The sequence below is a fragment of the Saccostrea echinata genome, unplaced genomic scaffold (assembly GCF_033153115.1).
Source record: "Saccostrea echinata isolate AGI-Se365-2 ecotype Australia unplaced genomic scaffold, CSIRO_AGI_Sech_v1 ptg000025l, whole genome shotgun sequence".
NCBI lineage: Eukaryota > Metazoa > Mollusca > Bivalvia > Ostreida > Ostreidae > Saccostrea > Saccostrea echinata.
The window spans coordinates 25443478-25467677 of NW_026889774.1; positions in this window are offsets into that span (position 1 = coordinate 25443478).

Here is a 24200-nt window from a genome sequence, read left to right on the forward strand (position 1 = left end):
GTTTAGATTACAAGATTTTTTTTTATAAATAGAATATGTTCTGCACTTTTCAGGCTCTTTAAATTATGACGCTTTTTTATAGTTTTTAAAAAGATAAGAAAATTTTTTTCTCTGGGTTTAAATAAGTAAAGTTTAACTTACAAAACATCCCATGTTTATCCAACCATATGGATTTTTTAAATGAATCAACAATTGTTTTCTTAAAATATATAATGTTTATTTGCCGCTAAGTAGCTTTTGATTGACATGACCACAGCATTAATATTTTTCTGTAGGGGCCACAAAAGGAATGACTTTTAATAGAATAACCTATCATATTCACTACCTGAAGATCTCCATTGATCTGAATTTGATTAAAAAGAAAAGAAATCGTGGAAGTAGATTTTCTCCGAAAACAGAAAAAATAGATAGGAAGCATATAAAACTTATTGCCATGTTAACATGGTTCTATTCAAAGTGCATGAACATTTAAAACTTGAAATCTCTTCAAAGACTCATGTTTGAAGTGATCCAGGCAAAAAGTCAAAAACATTCACGAGAATTTTAAAGATAAGTAAAACTGTGACTTATAAAATATTACCTACCGGTGTTCTCCGTTACACAGTTGTGTAGCGGTGCTAGGGTGAAGCCACAATGATTGATAACTATACCATCAGAGTAATAAGGAAACATACACTGTGAATGGCAAATACACACAACCGTCAGTTTACTAATTCGTAGCGACATATGTAACTTTTCATAACCGAGACGTGGGATTTTAAGTAGTGAAATATCAATCTAGGTAATTGAATATTCTTATTTATTTTACAAAAAATGATATCCCTTAATTTTGATGTGCTGACCCGTAGAAATGATGCATTTGTGAATATACATAATTATTTTGTTTTGTAGAGTTTTTCTGGGAACCCAAAACCGCACTGCGTAAAAAATGATAATGAGAACTCGTTTTGCATCATTGAGTTTATTTTACAGATTTTTCATTCATGATATACACATTTATATTTTCTGTTTTATTTTTCAAACTAACCTTGTAAATTAGTGCTAACTGGCATTAAATAGATCTTTAAATTAAAAAATATATGATATACAGCAGATTTACACCACTAAGAAATGAAAAACGAGCTCTCAGAGAAAAAAAAATAAACACAAAGATCCCTTTCGTTTAAATTCTAATATTTTCTGAAAATAATTCGTTAAACAATGCCCATTACAAAAGATATCATTACCAATATATATATATATATATATATATATATATATATATATATATATATATATATATATATATATATATATATATATATATATATATATATATATATATATATATGTGTGTATATATATTTCATTGCCCTTTTTTGGCACATCATGACTTTTTGTTAAGATCTTTAACCAAAATACAAGCATAGATTGAAATCTTGAATCTGAAGAATTTAGCTACCTTATCTTGAATTTCGAATAATTTCTGAAACAATGAATAGCTGAAGAAAATGAACAGTAATCGATCAAAAACAAACCAACTAAGAAAACAAATCTATGAACAGGGAACAAAACACTGACTTCCGGAAATTCTAGAGTTGGGATCAGGTGCATAGGAGGAGTAAGCATCCCCTGTCTACTGGTCACATCTTCGATGAGCCCTATGTATTGATCAAGTAGATGAAATATTAGATGGACAGTCTTTAGGATCAAATCATCTTAATTTATTATTAATATCTTACCAATAAATTATTGCATCTTAATTAGTAACAATAGCCCACACTAGTGGTAGGGCGTTTGCATCGGGTACCCGAGGTTGGATTCTCGTTCACCGCGCCAAAGATGTAACATACGTAGTGATTGGTACTTCACAAACTGCCCGGCATTAAAAGTGAAAGTCAAGTATCTTTCGGATGAGAACTTCAAAACCGAGGTTGTGTGTCACGGTAGGCGTTGTCACAATAAAGAACCATCACTGCTCAGTGACCCTGAGTGCCGAGTATAGGTCTAAATTTGAAGCTCTTCTCCGGTATGAGGTTACGTCTCTAACTCGAATTGGGCGTTAAAAAAACATACAATCAATCAATCAATCTGAAAAATGGACATGAACACTATATGTTGAATAATTCAGTAATGAAAAATATTATTGAAATTATTTCGGATCATTGGGGTTTAATGAATTGTGCCTTCACTTTTTTTTTTTTGCTCTGTGTCGGAGCAGTAAGTTTCAGTTAAAAATGTTCAAATTTCCAAGCACTCAGATTTCAACAAAAACAAATCCTTTTAATTTTTCTACAAACATTCGTACATCTGACAAAGAAGAAAAATAGTAATAACTTAGAGAGAGATAGAGTTTCTAGTTTTGAAATATTTTATGCAGATTTGGAATACAATTGTGGACAATTCACATGACAGCATAATATCTTGAGTCAAACTTGTTTTCCTTCTTGTGTGATTTGTCAACCACATAAGCTATACCTGACAGATAATAAATAGCATGTATGTACTTTATTCGGAGGTACAAAGAGTTTAATTTTCTTCATGAATATGCATTTAGAATTCAACGAGTCAAGAATGATTAATGCTCGGTGAATTAAATCTATAAAACAACATAAGAAAACGTCTTCAAATTGATGGCATAATTTGTCAATTCTAGTACACCATAACAAAACATGCTTTTGATGGATTCTGATTCTGTGTGATTACATCTACCGTTAGAGAGGTTTGGAGCATTTGCGACATTAATTACAATACTATGACAAGCTGATCAAGTTCACTATCAGAATATATCAATGTAGAGTTTCAAATATCGTAAATCTATTAAAGTGCTGTTAGCTTTTTTTATGTTTAAAACAATGTGATGTAGGTTCCTTCATTCATACGGCCATCAAAATCCACGATGTGTGTACCGCACACGAGCCAATGAATTATTTATGGACTGTGGCAAATAGACGGGTCACAAGGTCATTTTCGTATCGTTTCATTGTTTAGTTTCGTATGTTTCTTCTCATTCATTCAAAACTTCCATTTTTTGACGAATAATTGTGCTTTCCAAACTTATCATACTTCTATATCGTAGATTTGTGTGACTTACACTGTCTTCTGGTGTTTAAAAGGTCTCAAGACCATAACTGAGAAGGCACTTTAATCCAAGTCTCAAATTAGTTTAACTTTTAAAATAAATTTGAAAACAAAACAATTTTGTTTTATTAAATGTTTCCTAAAAATATTATACATGCTTGCAACATTTTAACATATTTCTTGAATAAAAATGAAGAAAATGTAGAACTTAAATTTTAATTTGAAGTATATTCCTGTGGAAAATTTCAATTCTTTATTCTCTCGAAACCAGATTACTGGGAAAAGAGATAATTATATATAACAAATATACACAAAACGAATACACTGTAACAGTAAAGGGTACAAACAATAGACAGGTATATTAAAAAAATGAAAAGAAAAAGGTAAATATATAATCAGTTATGGAGGCTTCAAGAAGGACAGACAGTTTTGATTTTTTTTTTCCTTAATATATTTTGACAAAGATTTTTGTATTGTTTGTGTTCATTAGTTCATTAAACTTAAAAATATTAGGATTTTTACAATATCTATTTAGGAGAAATATTTTTTCTGTCGTTCGAGAATTACGTACTTTCCATAACATAATAAAATTCATCACCATTACCATTACTTTTACAATGACAAACGGTACATATTCTTTCATTTCCGTCAGTATTATTCCATCTACCTGTTTCAACTGGATAACAATGATTACATGTTTGAAGTTTTGTAAATGTAATTCTAAAATCGTTTGGTAAATTCAGCAAATAATTTTCGAGACCAAAATTTAAAATTTTTATAATCTATTCATTTAGGAGAACTACCGACAATGCGTCTCCATTATTGTACAGATTGGTTTCTTAGAGTTTCTTCAATAATTCACTTAAGCAGTTATGAGATGTTTGACTGGTTCATATATAAGACAGTCTACAAGAATTAAGGATATCTTTAATACATTTTATTCATGGGTGTATAATTGTTTTATAGACCCACGAAATAAATCATTTCGGAAATTCTATAGTCATGATAATAACCTTGATTGCAAAAGTAATACTGTCTATCGTTGGGTCATATTTCGACAGACATGTTTCATACAAAATGTAATACCATTTTTTCATACTAATTTTAACTACAGATTACACAAATTAAGGGTTTACGTTGGGTGTGACAAATCGACTGGGGATGCTTACTCTTCCTAGGCATATGAACCAATCTCTGGTGTTTCCATGTGTCCGAGTTTTAACCATGTTCACGATTCGTATTGTTCAGGACTTTTGCGATCAATCATTCTTTATAACTTCACCTTTTTATACAAACTGGAACATCTATTTGAAGTTAAAAAAAATGGCCATGCCTTGTTAGAGCAAACATTTTGTTTCAATTTTCAAATATCATCAACAGAGACCAAATGTATTAAATCTCTGTAGCATCCTTCACGAAACCCTAAAATACTCAATTTCAAATTACTCTGTAAAAAGGATGTGTTAAAAAGGAAAAACAACTCCATTCGTCTAAATTAAGACAAAAGTAGACATTAACAAGCTAGAAAAAAAAGGTTAATTACAATTCAGTCATCAAACAAAGCCATTAATGGATTTTAATTTCTTTTAGAAGCTAGAATGAATGTCGTTTTGAACTATCTCCCGGGCCATCGAAAAACTATATCTCTCCCGCGAAGGAATCCATGTGTAAACAAGCCACCAATTAAATGTTATGACGACACTGGTGTCTTTGATATAGCCGTGTTGGTGGATTACCAAAGATTTATATCAACAGTCAATCAGTGATATTACCACGTTTTACGAATCAAGAACATAATAATGGTGACATCTGTATATTTAATATATTTTATTGAATCTATTTTATCTAAGGAGCAACAATTGAACTTTAAGTACATGTAATTATAAAAATCCCATGCTTTCCTAAACTCCTGCAAAAAGGTATTCAAATTTATTTCAGGATTATCGCTTTACAATAAATAATCTAGAATTCGTGTTCAATCAATCTGGTTTGGCGTTTTATTCGTTCCTTTTTAGAAATTCTAATTCGTGCCAGATAAGGATCTGTAAAAAGTTTTTTGGCTTTTGTCAATATTTTAATTAATTTTACTCAAACGTAAAATTATATATGTATACATGTATATAAAAGATGAAGATAGCGAACAGTGATCATTCATTAATTAAATAAACTAGCTATAAATACAAATCATGAAGAGGGCAAAATGCACGGTCAAGGTCAAGAGTTCAAAAATGCTGCATTGGTGCCCAAAGAAAAGTCTTGTCGCAAGGAATACACATGTGATATTTAATTGGTCTAGCACCGACCCTTCAAAAATTAGGGCCAAGGTAAAAGTTTGTCAAAAGAAGGTCAAACTCCAAGGTCAAGGTCAAAAATATTGGTACCCGACGAAAGATCTGGTCACGTGAAATATACATGTGACATATAAAAGCACTAGCACCAACCGCTCAAACGTACAGTAAAAGTTTGGTAAAATTTTGCAAAAGTAAGTCAAACTCTAAGGTCAAGGTCAAGAGATCAAATTTGTTGCTATCCAAAGGAAAAGTCTTGTCACAAAGGATACATAAGTGAAAGATGAAAGTCCTAGTACCAATTTAACCGTTCAAAAGTTATGGCCAAGGTTAAAGCTCAAGTGTTGGTACAGAAAAAAAAGGTTTTACCACATGAAATATACATGTGAAATATGAAAGCCCTAGTATCAACCGTTCAGAAAATGTGGCTTAGTTTAAAGATCAATTTCAAAGATCAATTGGTCAATTTTACAAAAGTTTTTCATACTCCAAGGTAAAGGTGAAAAGGTCAAATATGTTTGTACCCAAAGAAAATTCTTGTCACAAGGAATACAGACGTGGAATATAAAAGCCCTAGCACCAAATATTCAAAAGTTATAATTATGGACAAGGTTAACGTGTTTTTGCGGACAAACAGACAAACTGATTATCATGCAGACTGACAGACAGCTGGACGGAAGGAAGGACTGACGGACGGACCAAAAAATATATGCCCCCGAATCTTCGATTACGGGGGCATAAAAACAATGATTAACAATTGGTACGAAACATGACTGACAAAATACGACAAAATGTTAGGTTGTATTTGCAAACAAGCCTTAGGTCATTTTAATGACTATAGACTTTGCAAAATGCTGACTTTCAGCCGAGGTTGTTGAAATCCCTGTAACATCTTACAACAGTATTTGTCAGTAGCCTGTATCGGTTTAAAAATTTTATCGTACCCAGAGCATGCTATTGCGTATCGAAACTACACCATATGCATGCAGGTGATAGTGGACTGTTACTACATAAATAGGGAAAGTTGACAATGGAAATGCTGAAGTCATTCCGTTTAGATTTTACGTTTGACCGCGATGATTCGGTTTGTTTTTGACATATTGTTTAACTGCTTTTTCGACATATACTTCTAGGAAATCAATACAGTTTTGATTTCATAACTGTAACAAGGAACACATAAAAATCAAATTAAAAAAATCAAATTCCTTCTCAGTTGACGTGTGTGATTAGTTTGATATATGGAATGACAAAATATAAGTACACATCATATTTCTTTATAAAAACGAATACAATGTATAGTTAGATGATACAATCAGTTACAAGACGTCAAAGTTTCGGGACAAGTCTAATATCAAACTTTTGTTACATCTGGTGCTAGTGTGTATACACGTAAATACACTGGACAAAAATGTCATGCATTTTTATCAAAACTACCGAAGTAATTAGAGAGGTACTGTATTTGATACATCAGCCTATCTTATAGGCTTATATAAATCAATTCATGTAGATAAACTGCTAAAATACAAGCACGTGCATCTTAGCTGGAATTGCTTATCTATTCATGCATGTATCTATTGTTATGGAATTCAAGGAATTCAAATTAGAAATCTTATATATATATATATATATATATATATATATATATATATATATATATATATATATATATATATATATATATATATATATATATATATATATATATATATATATATATAATTTCCTCTTGACAGTATTGGAGAATTATACTGATTCATTGCCTTTTTAATTCAAATGCAGATTTTTCATTTTTAAGGCAAAAACAGTGGAAACACAGGTGATAAATAGATGCAAAATAGTAGGAAATTGTTTTAATTATGCACAATGCCCCACGTGTTTACTTTGATTTATTTTTTGTTAGTGAAGAGCAGGTGAGAATAGTGAGAAGTGGAACTGTTCTTATTTGCATTTCAGAGATTCTTCCCTGACTTTAATCAGTACAACTGATTATGAACCGACGGCTAAATCTGTTTATATATGACTTACCTTAGATATGCCAAAGGTTTGTCTTTTCCTTCATTCGTTTAAATTTGAATTATTTTACGCTGATGTCTGGAATGTGATCCTTGCATTTATAAATTCCCCCTTCTCTCTGCGACACCTGTGATGCTAAAGGTCACTTTTCGAGTTAACAATTGAATTGCCTGTGTCAAAACTACAAAAAAGCAAACAGATGAAACTGATTACTAGAAATTTTCATGTTCCTAATTTTGCAAAGAAAGTACAAATAGATAAAGTCTAGTAAATTCCATTGTATTTTAGACTACTTTAATTTCAGTGCAGTGCATGATGGATTGATTAGATATTCATCACCGTATGATGCCAAATAGGCAGAGGAGCGACAGATCAGAAAAACAACCATCTATAACTAGTTTTCATTTCAGGAGTTGTACGCTGTGCATTTAAGCCTACCTGAGCCGAAGGCTCACTGTATATCTAACTGTAGTTTGGACGTAGTTTGTTACTTTTTAGTATTTTTCTTCAAACTTTAAAAGCAGCGCCTAAAACGGGTTTGTGCATTAAAAGGAAATACAAAGAGCTAGGTTCACTTTATCCATAAAATGGCTCTGCCCATATACCAATTAACTATCCAAGGCCCAATGTCCCATTTCAAACATCAATATAAAGTAGAGACTTAGTGCTTTCATTTCCTATTTTAAAAAAAGTTGCCTCTGGGAGTCCATGCCAGGTACTAAAACACGGGTTTTGTGAGATTGAAATTTTCTTGAATTTTGCAGAAAACGGATGAATTTGAGTACATTCAGAACATGATCCCATCCCTCGACCCCACCCCAAACCCCCAAAACAAAATGTTTTATAATCTTCAGAAATAGTTCTTTCATCATATAATTGCACATTTTAGATCAGAGGTTGGGCTCTATGCAAAAGAATTTTTAAAAAGCATTTGGTCGTTTTTGACAGAATTTTCAGGCTTTGAGGATAATGACGCAATTCATAACGTCATATCACATATTAGACTAGTGAGAAAATTACGTCATTTCTAATAGATAAACAGTCACCAAAGGGTCCAAGCGAAATTAAATGTTTTTTTTAACAAAAAACTGAGCAGTTTGGTTTGTTTTTTCCAGAAATTTACAGGGCCAAAAAAGGCCCTAAGTAAACCCTTTTTTTTTCATAGGAAGGGTCATACGTCCTTTCAAGGGGAGATAAGTATTAAATGATAAATATATATAACGTAGGGGTTTTTAAAAATCTTTCAACAACAACTTGGCCAAAGAAAAAGTAAAAAAAGCTAGAAAAAAAAAACCCCAAACCAAAACAAAACAAAACAAAAACAAACGAAAAAAAAAAAAACAAAAAAAACAAAAAAACAAAAAAAAAAAAAAACACTTACATAAATACACTCTAGTATTTTTTCAAACCATGTCCCCTAGAGCAGAGGAGGGTCAAAATACATGTAGATGGTCAAAATTGTGCTAAAAGGACAAGGTATGGTAACGGCCGAATCTGGCCCCCCATTTGATGTAAAAATTAGAACACAGTTAAAATTGTGATAGTTTGTAGTTAAGAACTTAAAATGATGCTTGTTTTAAAACCAGCACTAATTTTGATTTAAAGCTTACACGGAGGCCACAAAAAGGTGCAGAATTAGGACATTTTACCGAATTTCGTCAAATTTGAGACAATTTTCACTTCGAGAAACATAGAGCACAAGCTTGCCTATCTGAGATTTTTATACAGAAGATGCATCTGATACTAATGTATGAAATATATAGATTTGGTGAATATGCAAGCTTGTTTTCTGTTTTCTGAACCAAAATGTGCTGTAAAATCGATGAAAATTTGCATAAAAATGAGAAAATTTGGAAATTGACATATTTTCTGGCCTTCCTGTGACCTCTGTGTATCCCATAACTTAAAACCAATACTCATTTTGTGGCAGGGGTGACAACAGGTTTTTAATTGATAAACTATTGCATCATTCTAAAAGACGCTCCAAATATAAAGGTCAATTTTACATATAAATGTACACGATTGAATCAGATTAATGCCCAAGGATGTCTATGATGCAGATTCGTGTTCTTTCGTATCATGATATGTTTTGCTTTGTTTTGGCTGTTTTGTTTTTGCTGTTTTTTTCACTCTATCTACGTTTTTTCTGCATTGTGCAAATTATATCACTCTATTTCATTGATTATATGTATGCCTTATGATGGCTATTGAAAACAGCGTTTATCTTCAGCAATAAAATGTTTTTATTCACGTGATTAAGACAGTAACGTGGTTATAATTGTTATTTATCTTTGTTCTGTTAATCCAGATCTAGGGGGCGACACAACGGAAACGGAGAGGATAGTATTGTCAACTACTACAAAACAACAATTAATGATTCATCCCTGTCCTTTGTGCAAGATTGAAAGCGAATTCACCATGAACGAGTTAATCTGATCTAATTCTCGTTTAATTGGACTCTAATGAGCAAAAAACAAATCAACTGATTTAAATTTATACAACGCAGTTTCTCTCACATTATCATTAAACCGCAAGGTAACTTTTAATTCATTTGAATAAATTACTTTAAAATTCAGTTCACCAAAATGTACGTTGCAATGATTATTTTACTGATTGAGGTTCATAAACCCTCTGCTCACTCACATAAAATGTTTCTTTAACTCTTATGATTTTCAAAAAAAATGTATTTTTTAAGTAAAACACAAACAATTATAGCATAGCTTGCGGGACAAAATTTGACAAAAAGACATTTCAACTTGACAAATTATAAAGAAATAATAGGCATTTATATCATTAAGAGTTATCTATCTTATCAGAGTATCGATGAACCTTAAAAGAAAATTCTTCATCACGGAAATGAAGATTATACAAAGTTGCATTAATTCATTTCTAGATTTTGAGTAAAAGACCATGGACCTTGAAATTCTGGATTTTTTGTTTTCCTTCAAGAACAAAAGTAATGGTATGTCAAATCTGGCTAGAATTAATTCAGTAGTTATTTAAAAACTATGTAAGTGGTTCAAAGGCTATAAAAGACAAACAACGGACACGTACACATCGTTTCTGAGACTCTAAAATGACGTAAGCGCTTACTATTTGAATGAAATAGTTTTCTGGAATATTCATTTTTATTGCGTTTATTTTTAGGTCTCATTTTATTTCATTTAAATTAATGACGAAACCAAGTCTATGGTTTATTAATCAAAGCATAAGTGCTTTATACATGTCCTCAACTGGGTGCTTTTTTTCCAAAAAAAAAAGTTTTTAGATTTTTTCTGCTCGACATTTCACTCAAAATAAATCAAGAAAATGTTCTTTGTTATTTATTTTTTTTTTAAACTCATCACTGACCATACAACTTCAAGTTTAGACAGAAAAACATAACTGTATTCGTAAGCCTCCTTTCTGGAGCCTTGAGTCATCACAAAGGATTAGACTATAACTGTACATGTATTCGTAAGCATCCTTTCTGGAGCCTTGAGTCATCACAAAGACTATAACTGCCGTGTGGGACCAAACTCTTCATTTGACATTTTTTTTTATCAAAAAGATAAAGTGCTAATGTAGCTACAACTTACCTTAATTCGATAACAGAATAAACTCCTGTCTTAGAAGAGTCTCAAGATTTAAAAAATTACAATAAATCGTCTTAGAGGCAACAATTGCCATCAAAACCATGAAATTTTGAATTAAAACACAAGAAAGATATATTTTTAGATTGAGACTGAAAGTATAATTTAATTAAATGAAAAAATATACAAAAACACTTAACCAGTGATAAAGTTATCTAAAGATATTTGCATATACTGAATTTGATATTTACTCTATATACATTTATCTATAGATATAATGCAGTTTGTTTCACTATTTTTTTTAAAATCTTTTATTTTATGATTGTTTGTACATTAAGGTAGCTGCCAATGAAAATTTTAATACCCTAAATCTTCACACATTTAATTCTGTGTACATGGTAACTCCCAATAACTTTTAGATTTTTTTTAATTGCACATATCTTTACTGCTTAAAAGTCGACATGACCCAATAGCATATTAGTTCATTGTCACCGAATCCCGTGGCTTCTCGCCCAAATCTCTGACGTTTTCAGCTGTAGTAGAAGCAGTGCGTGGTCTTCTAACGCGGAAATGGAGTGATAAAATAATGAAGTAAAATGAAGACATTTACTACCAGATAATCAGGGCACAGCCCCACTTACAAGAGCTTGTTGTAACTGTTAAAGCATAAAGAGTTTCATTCGCTGCCAGGTATCATTACTTATGATTACTTATATTTGTAACTTATACATATACATGTAAATATATACATGTAAACAATACTAAGAATAATAATAAGGAATGCTTGTTTCACTGGGTTTATACGTAAACGTTTCATTCTGTTTAAAACACGCTGACATGAATAAATGCAGTTCCAAAGATTGGAAACTAAATTTAAAATTAATGACACCCAAATAATCAGAGAACACCATCTCATTCCTGGCTGTTTGATGGCTAAATAAGACATGGAATTACAATGTAATTAGGGCGTGCCTTTACACTCACATTTAGTCAGATCGCACATCTTGGGGTTTTATGTGTTTAGCGGTAAAGACCGAAAAGTGTGGAATTCAGCTGTTGCCCACGGCGAAACAACTTTAACAAGAAGCGTGAACAAGGTTGGAGTAAGAATCCCTTCTTGTAGCAGCTTATGAAGTCATTCACCGGTATGTTTTTGTGAACTTCCTTATTCCATACACCGCTTTTCTTTTTCCCTACCCTAAATTGTATAACATCGAAAGGGAATTCTGCTGTTAAAGTCTAAAATATCCATAACAACAACAAAAAAATTCCAGCATTGTAAGATATCATTAAATAAATAATAAATTTGATTTGAACTCTATAACGAAAATATGGTGAACATAAATTCAATTTATTGAACAACCTTATCATACAAGGATGCAAGCCGTGTTACTAAATAAGAAGTATATACTTTCAAGTTTATAGTGCATTGTTAATTAAACTCTCAACTTTGGTTCAAGGAAAAAGATATTTATGATAATTAAAAACATAGCATATAAAAGTGGACAATCAATTTGGTTAATTTATCATATCTGGGATCAACTTAATTTGCATTCAGTTTTTTATGGCCAAAAAACAATCATACATCATACTGAGGTGGCAGTTAAAATATATTAAGATCATTCAAAATAAATTCGTTTGAATGATTATCTGCTTTCTGGAATTGATGTATTCACGGTGTTTTCAGTTGTTTTCTTGAATACCTTGTGTGACCTAACAGTATAAATACTACGTCTTTAAATTGATCATAACCTATTCTCTTTGAATACACGCATTACAACGCCCATTATCCTTCTGGTATGCATGAAGGAAATCATTTACAGTTTTACCTGGTACAATATTAGCATGCCATTAGATTAGATATAGGTTTCTTCATTTGTAGCTGCACGTGATGTTGTTGTTTAGTTCATGTTTTTTCCCCTTATCTAATAGGGAATTTCGAGAGTGTGTGATTTTTTCTATAACATATTTGCAACTGTCATATATTCAAAAGTCATCTAATGCTAGCATTTATCCCAATCTAAACAAGGAAGTCGTTGGCTTAATTAATACGTATGATTAAAAATATAAACAGACCGGGGACATTTCCCACTGCCCCTGCGTCGATTTTCGTTCGGTTTGTTTGTTTGTTTCTTACTTATTTTGTGAACTCTTCATCTCATAAACATTTTATGCATCTAAAAATTGCCATCATTTAAAAATATCGATTTTCTCATGTATTGTAAGTAATTTGTATATAATAAATAATATATATATAAGTATATAAGTAATTTGTATTACCACATGAAATATTGCTTGTCTTATATGATTCAAATGGCATATCATGTTTTGAACAACATGCTTTTCTTACGTGAAACATGAATTTCAGGATACATTTTTGTTCAATATCACGTATTATTCTTGATTTTTATGGTAAATTAAGTCCGTTTTGAACATACGATGAAGTTATAATACAATTTTAAGACTATGAAGAAACTTCGTATTATTCACAGACCACCCCACCCCACCCCCAACCTCGACAGCAAGCCATCTGTACAGGACCGCGGCATATTTTTATCATAACACAAGAGAGATATAATTTTTTAGGAATGCATGTACAAAGTCACTCGATCGTCGTGAGACCTATCAATAATTCGCGGTATCTCGGTGTAGACCTTGTATTCTCAAGGAATTAAGTGACTTTTGAATTACATCCACGATCTATTATTAAACTGTATCTACACAATATTGTTGTTGCAGTCTTTTGAATGACATAAATGACCGATTTTGAATTTCTTACAGTATATAATACATGTATGTACTTTTTCCTCTTCTTAAGAAAGGCTATCTACTTAATGATTTTATACTTTGCTTAATCGGGATACATAAGAAATAAATGTAGGGGGTTAAACGCAAAGAGGACGGTCATTGGACAAACTTTTCTTGATTAGAAAAGCGCATACTCGAGCTATTAACTGGGGTGAGCAAAGCAAGAGGACGAAGAATGATGATTCTGCAAGACTGCTCTGGGCGAATGAATTATTTTGTCTACATTAATTTGTTCAAAAATAGCTTGCATGAGTAATTAACGTCGAAACTGACAAAATTATGGGAGAAAAATCTCTAAATTGTTAAGGGTCGTTTTGTTTCGATTTGTAATTATTGCTTGTCATTTCACTATTTCAAAGAGATGAAATGTCGCTCTGTCGCTAGAGGCGCTGTTAAATGGAGTCTGCGCATGAAATATTACAGGGAATTAGGAACTGCAAAAAACGGTCCATGGTCCTTGGGGAATTCTCAAAACCACGACAGAGAGAATCGGGTTGTTTGACTCCAGAAGTTTTTATTTGTATTTTGAAATACAGATTAAAGGTATAAAATTACATTTAAGCTGTCTCTTCCACATTGCATAAAAATTGAACTTTAGAAGATCTAATGGAGTATTTTACGGCGGTATTTATAATGATTATTGTCGAATTGAAATTAATGACCTCGTGTAGGCGCCAAATCTCCGTCTGATAAAAAATATATAAAAATGTACTCACCAATTGTATAATACGGGTAATCCCGGGAAATACAAAACAAACGATCAGCACCAAAAACGGTGTTTTCAGACGATTAAATGTTTGTCTAAGTGTCAGTTTGACTCATCACAAATAGCTGTCATCGGCGCAAACCTATTATAGTACAGACTAGGTTTTATCAAAGTGCATGCATAGAATATTTACATTCAGACACTATGGTCCGTCATGAACCTTTTTACTGGTAATAAAGACTATCACGGAATGACTGAGAGCTTTAATTCCCTATTACTAAAAACCAAGAATAATGTGTGTAAGATATGAAACTTATATATGCAGTCAATTCATTTTATTCCTTGTAAATCAATTTTAATATGATAATTTGTATAATCAAGTTATGGATTTGTTTGGTCAAAACTTCTTGAAATTATAGAAAGTAGGTACTGTGTCATATAATAAAAATACTTATAAATGTACCTCAGTGTCACTTGTGTAACATTGTTCATGTATCTAGTAACTTCCTCTTGTGAAATGGAGGTCACAATGAAGGTCACAAAAAGGAACGTCTCCGAATTCTCTCGTGAGTGACAGGTGGACGAAAACAGACAACTAATGAACAAGACAGTAATAATCAAAGTAATGTAAACTCGTAATTCATCTTGTCAATGTAAACATGGAAATACTGACCACGCGACACAATTCTGCTCTCAAGAAAAAAAAGGCACATTAATGTTAGACATTCTGCCGCCATTGGAACGTGTGTTCATGAAATTTCAATATCTACATGTATCCACTTGTTAAGCCATTGTAACAAAAAGGAGGATAACCAACTAAAAAATGAGGCATTTAGAACTTGTTCTCGTCGTTTATTTTAAGATCAGCTACGTACTGTAAACATAAGATCAGCTACGTACTGTAAACATAAGATCAGCTACAGGTTACTATAAACATAAGATCAGCTACAGGTTACTATAAACATAAGATCAGCTACGGGTTACTGTAAACATAAGATCAGCTACAGGTTACTGTAAACATAAGATCAGCTACAGGTTACTATAAACATAAGATCAGCTACGGGTTACTATAAACATAAGATCAGCTACGGGTTACTGTAAACATGAGATCAGCTACAGGTTACTGTAAACATAAGATCAGCTACAGGTTACTGTAAACATAAGATCAGCTACAGGTTACTATAAACATAAGATCAGCTACAGGTTACTGTAAACATAAGATCAGCTACAGGTTACTATAAACATAAGATCAGCTACAGGTTACTGTAAACATAAGATCAGCTACGGGTTACTATAAACATAAGATCAGCTACAGGTTACTATAAACATAAGATCAGCTACAGGTTACTATAAACATAAAATCAGCTACAGGTTACTGTAAACATAAGATCAGCTACGGGTTACTGTAAACATAAGATCAGCTACAGGTTACTGTAAACATAAGATCAGCTACGGGTTACTGTAAACATAAGATCAGCTACAGGTTACTGTAAACATAAGATCAGCTACGGGTTACTGTAAACATAAGATCAGCTACAGGTTACTGTAAACATAAGATCAGCTACAGGTTACTGTAAACATAAGATCAGCTACGGGTTACTGTAAACATAAGATCAGCTACGGGTTACTATAAACATAAGATCAGCTACGGGTTACTGTAAACATAAGATCAGCTACAGGTTACTATAAACATAAGATCAGCTACGGGTTACTGTAAACATAAGATCAGCTACAGGTTACTATAAACATAAGATCAGCTACGGGTTACTATAAACATAAGATCAGCTACAGGTTACTATAAACATAAGATCAGCTACGGGTTACTGTAAACATAAGATCAGCTACAGGTTACTGTAAACATAAGATCAGCTACGGGTTACTATAAACATAAGATCAGCTACAGGTTACTATAAACATAAGATCAGCTACGGGTTACTGTAAACATGAGATCAGCTACAGGTTACTATAAACATAAGATCAGCTACAGGTTACTATAAACATAAGATCAGCTACAGGTTACTATAAACATAAGATCAGCTACAGGTTACTATAAACATAAGATCAGCTACGGGTTACTATAAACATAAGATCAGCTACGGGTTACTATAAACATAAGATCAGCTACAGGTTACTATAAACATAAGATCAGCTACGGGTTACTATATACATAAGATCAGCTACAGGTTACTGTAAACATAAGATCAGCTACAGGTTACTATAAACATAAGATCAGCTACAGGTTACTATAAACATAAGATCAGCTACAGGTAACTATAAACATAAGATCAGCTACAGGTTACTATAAACATAAGATCAGCTACGGGTTACTGTAAACATAAGATCAGCTGCAGTTTACTATAAACATAAGATCATCTACAGGTTACTGTAAACATAAGATCAGCTGCAGTTTACTATAAACATAAGATCATCTACGGGTTACTGTAAACATAAGATCAGCTACAGGTTACTATAAACATAAGATCAGCTACGGGTTACTATAAACATAAGATCAGCTACAGGTTACTATAAACATAAGATCAGCTACGGGTTACTATAAACATAAGATCAGCTACGGGTTACTGTAAACATGAGATCAGCTACAGGTTACTATAAACATAAGATCAGCTACGGGTTACTGTAAACATGAGATCAGCTACGGGTTACTGTAAACATAAGATCAGCTACAGGTTACTATAAACATAAGATCAGCTACAGGTTACTATAAACATAAGATCAGCTACGGGTTACTATAAACATAAGATCAGCTACAGGTTACTATAAACATAAGATCAGCTACAGGTTACTATAAACATAAGATCAGCTACGGGTTACTGTAAACATGAGATCAGCTACAGGTTACTGTAAACATAAGATCAGCTACAGGTTACTATAAACATAAGATCAGCTACAGGTTACTATAAACATAAGATCAGCTACGGGTTACTGTAAACATGAGATCAGCTACGGGTTACTGTAAACATAAGATCAGCTACAGGTTACTATAAACATAAGATCAGCTACGGGTTACTATAAACATAAGATCAGCTACAGGTAACTATAAACATAAGATCAGCTACGGGTTACTATAAACATAAGATCAGCTACAGGTTACTATAAACATAAGATCAGCTACGGGTTACTGTAAACATAAGATCAGCTACAGGTTACTATAAACATAAGATCAGCTACGGGTTACTATAAACATAAGATCAGCTACAGGTTACTATAAACATAAGATCAGCTACAGGTTACTATAAACATAAGATCAGCTACGGGTTACTATAAACATAAGATCAGCTACGGGTTACTATAAACATAAGATCAGCTACAGGTTACTATAAACATAAGATCAGCTACGGGTTACTATAAACATAAGATCAGCTACAGGTTACTGTAAACATAAGATCAGCTACAGGTTACTATAAACATAAGATCAGCTACAGGTTACTATAAACATAAGATCAGCTACAGGTAACTATAAACATAAGATCAGCTACAGGTTACTATAAACATAAGATCAGCTACGGGTTACTGTAAACATAAGATCAGCTGCAGTTTACTATAAACATAAGATCATCTACAGGTTACTGTAAACATAAGATCAGCTGCAGTTTACTATAAACATAAGATCATCTACGGGTTACTGTAAACATAAGATCAGCTACAGGTTACTATAAACATAAGATCAGCTACGGGTTACTATAAACATAAGATCAGCTACAGGTTACTATAAACATAAGATCAGCTACGGGTTACTATAAACATAAGATCAGCTACGGGTTACTGTAAACATGAGATCAGCTACAGGTTACTATAAACATAAGATCAGCTACGGGTTACTGTAAACATGAGATCAGCTACGGGTTACTGTAAACATAAGATCAGCTACAGGTTACTATAAACATAAGATCAGCTACAGGTTACTATAAACATAAGATCAGCTACGGGTTACTATAAACATAAGATCAGCTACAGGTTACTATAAACATAAGATCAGCTACAGGTTACTATAAACATAAGATCAGCTACGGGTTACTGTAAACATGAGATCAGCTACAGGTTACTGTAAACATAAGATCAGCTACAGGTTACTATAAACATAAGATCAGCTACAGGTTACTATAAACATAAGATCAGCTACGGGTTACTGTAAACATGAGATCAGCTACGGGTTACTGTAAACATAAGATCAGCTACAGGTTACTATAAACATAAGATCAGCTACGGGTTACTATAAACATAAGATCAGCTACAGGTAACTATAAACATAAGATCAGCTACGGGTTACTATAAACATAAGATCAGCTACAGGTTACTATAAACATAAGATCAGCTACGGGTTACTGTAAACATAAGATCAGCTACAGGTTACTATAAACATAAGATCAGCTACGGGTTACTATAAACATAAGATCAGCTACGGGTTACTATAAACATAAGATCAGCTACGGGTTACTGTAAACATAAGATCATCTACGGGTTACTATAAACATAAGATCAGCTACAGGTTACTATAAACATAAGATCAGCTACGGGTTACTATAAACATAAGATCAGCTGCAGTTTACTGTAAACATAAGATCAGCTACAGGTTACTGTAAACATAAGATCAGCTACGGGTTACTGTAAACATAAGATCATCTACGGGTTACTATAAACATAAGATCAGCTACGGGTTACTATAAACATAAGATCAGCTACGGGTTACTATAAACATAAGATCAGCTACAGGTTACTATAAACATAAGATCAGCTACGGGTTACTGTAAACATGAGATCAGCTACAGGTTACTATAAACATAAGATCAGCTACGGGTTACTGTAAACATAAGATCAGCTACGGGTTACTGTAAACATAAGATCAGCTACGGGTTACTATAAACATAAGATCAGCTACAGGTTACTATAAACATAAGATCAGCTACAGGTTACTATAAACATAAGATCAGCTACGGGTTACTGTAAACATAAGATCAGCTACGGGTTACTGTAAACATAAGATCAGCTACGGGTTACTGTAAACATAAGATCAGCTACAGGTTACTATAAACATAAGATCAGCTACGGATTACTGTAAACATAAGATCAGCTACAGGTTACTATAAACATAAGATCAGCTACAGGTTACTATAAACATAAGATCAGCTACAGGTTACTATAAACATAAGATCAGCTACGGGTTACTGTAAACATAAGATCAGCTACAGGTTACTATAAACATAAGATCAGCTACAGGTTACTATAAACATAAGATCAGCTACGGGTTACTATAAACATAAGATCAGCTACAGGTTACTATAAACATAAGATCAGCTACGGGTTACTATAAACATAAGATCAGCTACGGGTTACTGTAAACATAAGATCAGCTACGGGTTACTGTAAACATAAGATCAGCTACGGGTTACTGTAAACATAAGATCAGCTACAGGTTACTATAAACATAAGATCAGCTACAGGTTACTATAAACATAAGATCAGCTACGGGTTACTGTAAACATGAGATCAGCTACGGGTTACTGTAAACATAAGATCAGCTACAGGTTACTATAAACATAAGATCAGCTACAGGTTACTATAAACATAAGATCAGCTACGGGTTACTGTAAACATGAGATCAGCTACGGGTTACTGTAAACATAAGATCAGCTACAGGTTACTATAAACATAAGATCAGCTACGGGTTACTATAAACATAAGATCAGCTACAGGTAACTATAAACATAAGATCAGCTACGGGTTACTGTAAACATAAGATCAGCTACAGGTTACTATAAACATAAGATCAGCTACGGGTTACTATAAACATAAGATCAGCTACGGGTTACTATAAACATAAGATCAGCTACGGGTTACTGTAAACATAAGATCATCTACGGGTTACTATAAACATAAGATCAGCTACAGGTTACTATAAACATAAGATCAGCTACGGGTTACTATAAACATAAGATCAGCTGCAGTTTACTATAAACATAAGATCAGCTACAGGTTACTGTAAACATAAGATCAGCTACGGGTTACTGTAAACATAAGATCATCTACGGGTTACTATAAACATAAGATCAGCTACGGGTTACTATAAACATAAGATCAGCTACGGGTTACTATAAACATAAGATCAGCTACAGGTTACTATAAACATAAGATCAGCTACGGGTTACTGTAAACATGAGATCAGCTACAGGTTACTATAAACATAAGATCAGCTACGGGTTACTGTAAACATAAGATCAGCTACGGGTTACTGTAAACATAAGATCAGCTACGGGTTACTATAAACATAAGATCAGCTACAGGTTACTATAAACATAAGATCAGCTACAGGTTACTATAAACATAAGATCAGCTACGGGTTACTGTAAACATAAGATCAGCTACGGGTTACTGTAAACATAAGATCAGCTACGGGTTACTATAAACATAAGATCAGCTACAGGTTACTATAAACATAAGATCAGCTACGGATTACTGTAAACATAAGATCAGCTACAGGTTACTATAAACATAAGATCAGCTACAGGTTACTATAAACATAAGATCAGCTACAGGTTACTATAAACATAAGATCAGCTACGGGTTACTGTAAACATAAGATCAGCTACAGGTTACTATAAACATAAGATCAGCTACAGGTTACTATAAACATAAGATCAGCTACAGGTTACTGTAAACATAAGATCAGCTACAGGTTACTATAAACATAAGATCAGCTACAGGTTACTATAAACATAAGATCAGCTACAGGTTACTGTAAACATAAGATCAGCTACGGGTTACTGTAAACATAAGATCATCTACGGGTTACTATAAACATAAGATCAGCTACGGGTTACTGTAAACATGAGATCAGCTACAGGTTACTGTAAACATAAGATCAGCTACGGGTTACTGTAAACATAAGATCAGCTACAGGTTACTATAAACATAAGATCAGCTACGGGTTACTGTAAACATAAGATCAGCTACAGGTTACTATAAACATAAGATCAGCTACAGGTTACTATAAACATAAGATCAGCTACGGGTTACTGTAAACATAAGATCAGCTACGGGTTACTGTAAACATAAGATCAGCTACAGGTTACTGTAAACATAAGATCAGCTACAGGTTACTATAAACATAAGATCAGCTACGGGTTACTATAAACATAAGATCAGCTGCAGTTTACTGTTATCATCTTAATGTAATTGAAATGAAACACATGCCCTAAATATTCGAGTGTTCGAATGTTATATAAAGTATTTCATGGTCAGAATTTCATCATTTTACTTCCGGTATTTTTTTTTTGAAGGGGAGGGGGATGAAAATAAGAACATTAGATCTGGATATCCGTCATACACTTGTCATGCTTCCAAATCATACAATTAATTCTTAATTGAATTCAAGAATAAGACTGATAGCAAATGAATCATCGTCGTACATGTATTAAGGTGTATATGTACTAAAATGTACTTGGATGAAATAAAAAAAAATTGTGATTGCAGGTGAACTGTTTAAAATTCAATAGAATGTGGCCATTTTTTTCACTGTAAGTAAGACGTACACTCGCTTGTTGTCGTTTGCATACTTTATTCATGTCCTCTCGATGCATTAAGTAATGAGTTGTAAAATAATGAAGTTTTTCTTTCTTTTTCCTAGTGAATTTGTATACGTTTATTATGTGAGTTTTGAATGGAGGCTACTAATTTAAACGCGGACCGGTATTAACGAAATATGGATTAAAATTTATAGGCAAATAAGATAAAATATAAATCTTAATAATGCTAATTTCCCGTTTTGCTGTGTGTCTTCTATGAATTAGTATGCAAGGATGGGAGCTCGGAGTCACGACTTAAAGAAATGAACGTCAGTCGCGATACGACAGTAAAAACGCTCCACACAAAATACATGTATAATAAAAAAAAATGTCATTTACATCTCAACTTCTGAATTCACCTTGGTGGTAAATATACATGTGCTGACATATTTTCAAGGTTGATGCTAAATGCCCGATTTATCACCATATACATTTGTGTGCATGAGTAATTTTAACATGTTTAAAGGGAAAAGAAAACAGATCACCGGCGAATTTAGAGGGGGCAGGGCCCCTCCCCCTTCCTTTTTTGTGACCAAAATTTTACATAAGATAAATAATTTTTTTTTTTTTTGGTATTGGGTATTGCATTAATTATACGCAAAATATAGCTAAAATAAGTAATAAAAAAAAAACAAACAAACAAAACAAAACAAAACTGTACCATGAAAGTCCTAAAACCTAAGAGCTTGTGGGAGAGTTTCGCCCCCTGGCCCCCACCCTGACCCTCAGTTGTCCCCTCCCCTCTTTTCGACAATCCTGGATCTGCCACTGCAGATCTACATTTAGTACTTGTATGTAACGACTCGGACCTTCGTATGTTTTGGGGAGTAATAAATTTTCATGCTATAGTTGCTTAGATGAATTTTGATTCTTTGTCAACTTTTCCTGAATAAAGAGAAACATTCAAAGGCTGAACAGTATTTTAAGTGGTTCCACAAGTTAAGAAGACCGTTACCAGATATCTGGTAATAGAGTGCGGAGGGTGTCTTTTTTTTTGGGGGGGGGGATACTCCATCGATCCCCAAAGCCAGAGTATTTTTTATGCATGGAGACCTTTTTTAGGGGGGGGGGGTCTGGAATATAATGGGGAGGGATTGCATTCGCATCCAACCTACCCATCCCCTTTCGTCGACTTGCTACATTGTTCTTATACATAAATTAATTACTAGTACCTTGCTGGGTTGTGATGAATCAAGGATCTAGGAAAGGGAGGAGGTCTACATGCGAGGGGGGGGAGGGGGGTATTACATGTAAGATGGTGTTCATCACACATTAAGCCGCCGAGCAAAATGAATATAAGGGCCTGTAGAAGCTATTTAGAGAGAACACACACACACACACACCCTCACACACACACACACACCCTCACACACACACAGACACACCCTCACACACACACACACACAGAGAGAGAGAGAGAGAGAGAGAGAGTCATTTTCTTCTAGTAATCATGAACGATACGATGCGCACGGTTTTGATACTATCATATCTGACTCTTTAATTGTTGTAAAGAAACTGGCGTTTTCAAGATGATATATTTACTAGAAATTAAAAATGAAATTAATTAAATTTAAGGTTAATAAATTATTCTAAAAATTCTCTTTTAAGTAACATGAGTAATGTAAAAATATTTTAAGTATGATAAGGCTTTATTCATTAAATTGATCATTAAGGCAAAAATCCAGAGTCCTACCTTACATTGATTATTGTTCGCACAATATATAAAAAGATGCACTGCGTAACTTTAAATACATTGACTTGTACTCTACATTAAATGAAATTTAGGGGATACAATAATATGCATCCATCCTTTGTGACATTGTTGAATTCTTGTGTATAAATAAATAAATGATTGAATAAATGTAGCAGGAAAGGAGAAAAATTATTCAATTTTGCTGGACCGGGAATAGAACCGTGGACCCCTGCATCACTTAGTCTAGTAAGGTGTTCTACTGGGAAAACTGAGCTACCCAGGCCGACATTCACGGTCCAAACCATTTCAGAAATAAATAAATAAAATAATAGAATAAATAGATAAATAAATTTTAATATAAAAATGGCGCGAATACCTCCAAAATTTTAGAATTAGTTCAGTGCAATCCACTTTCGTTGGAGTCCTTTTTTTTAACATACAGTGACCAGGGATCTAAACTACATGAATGTCACTTATATA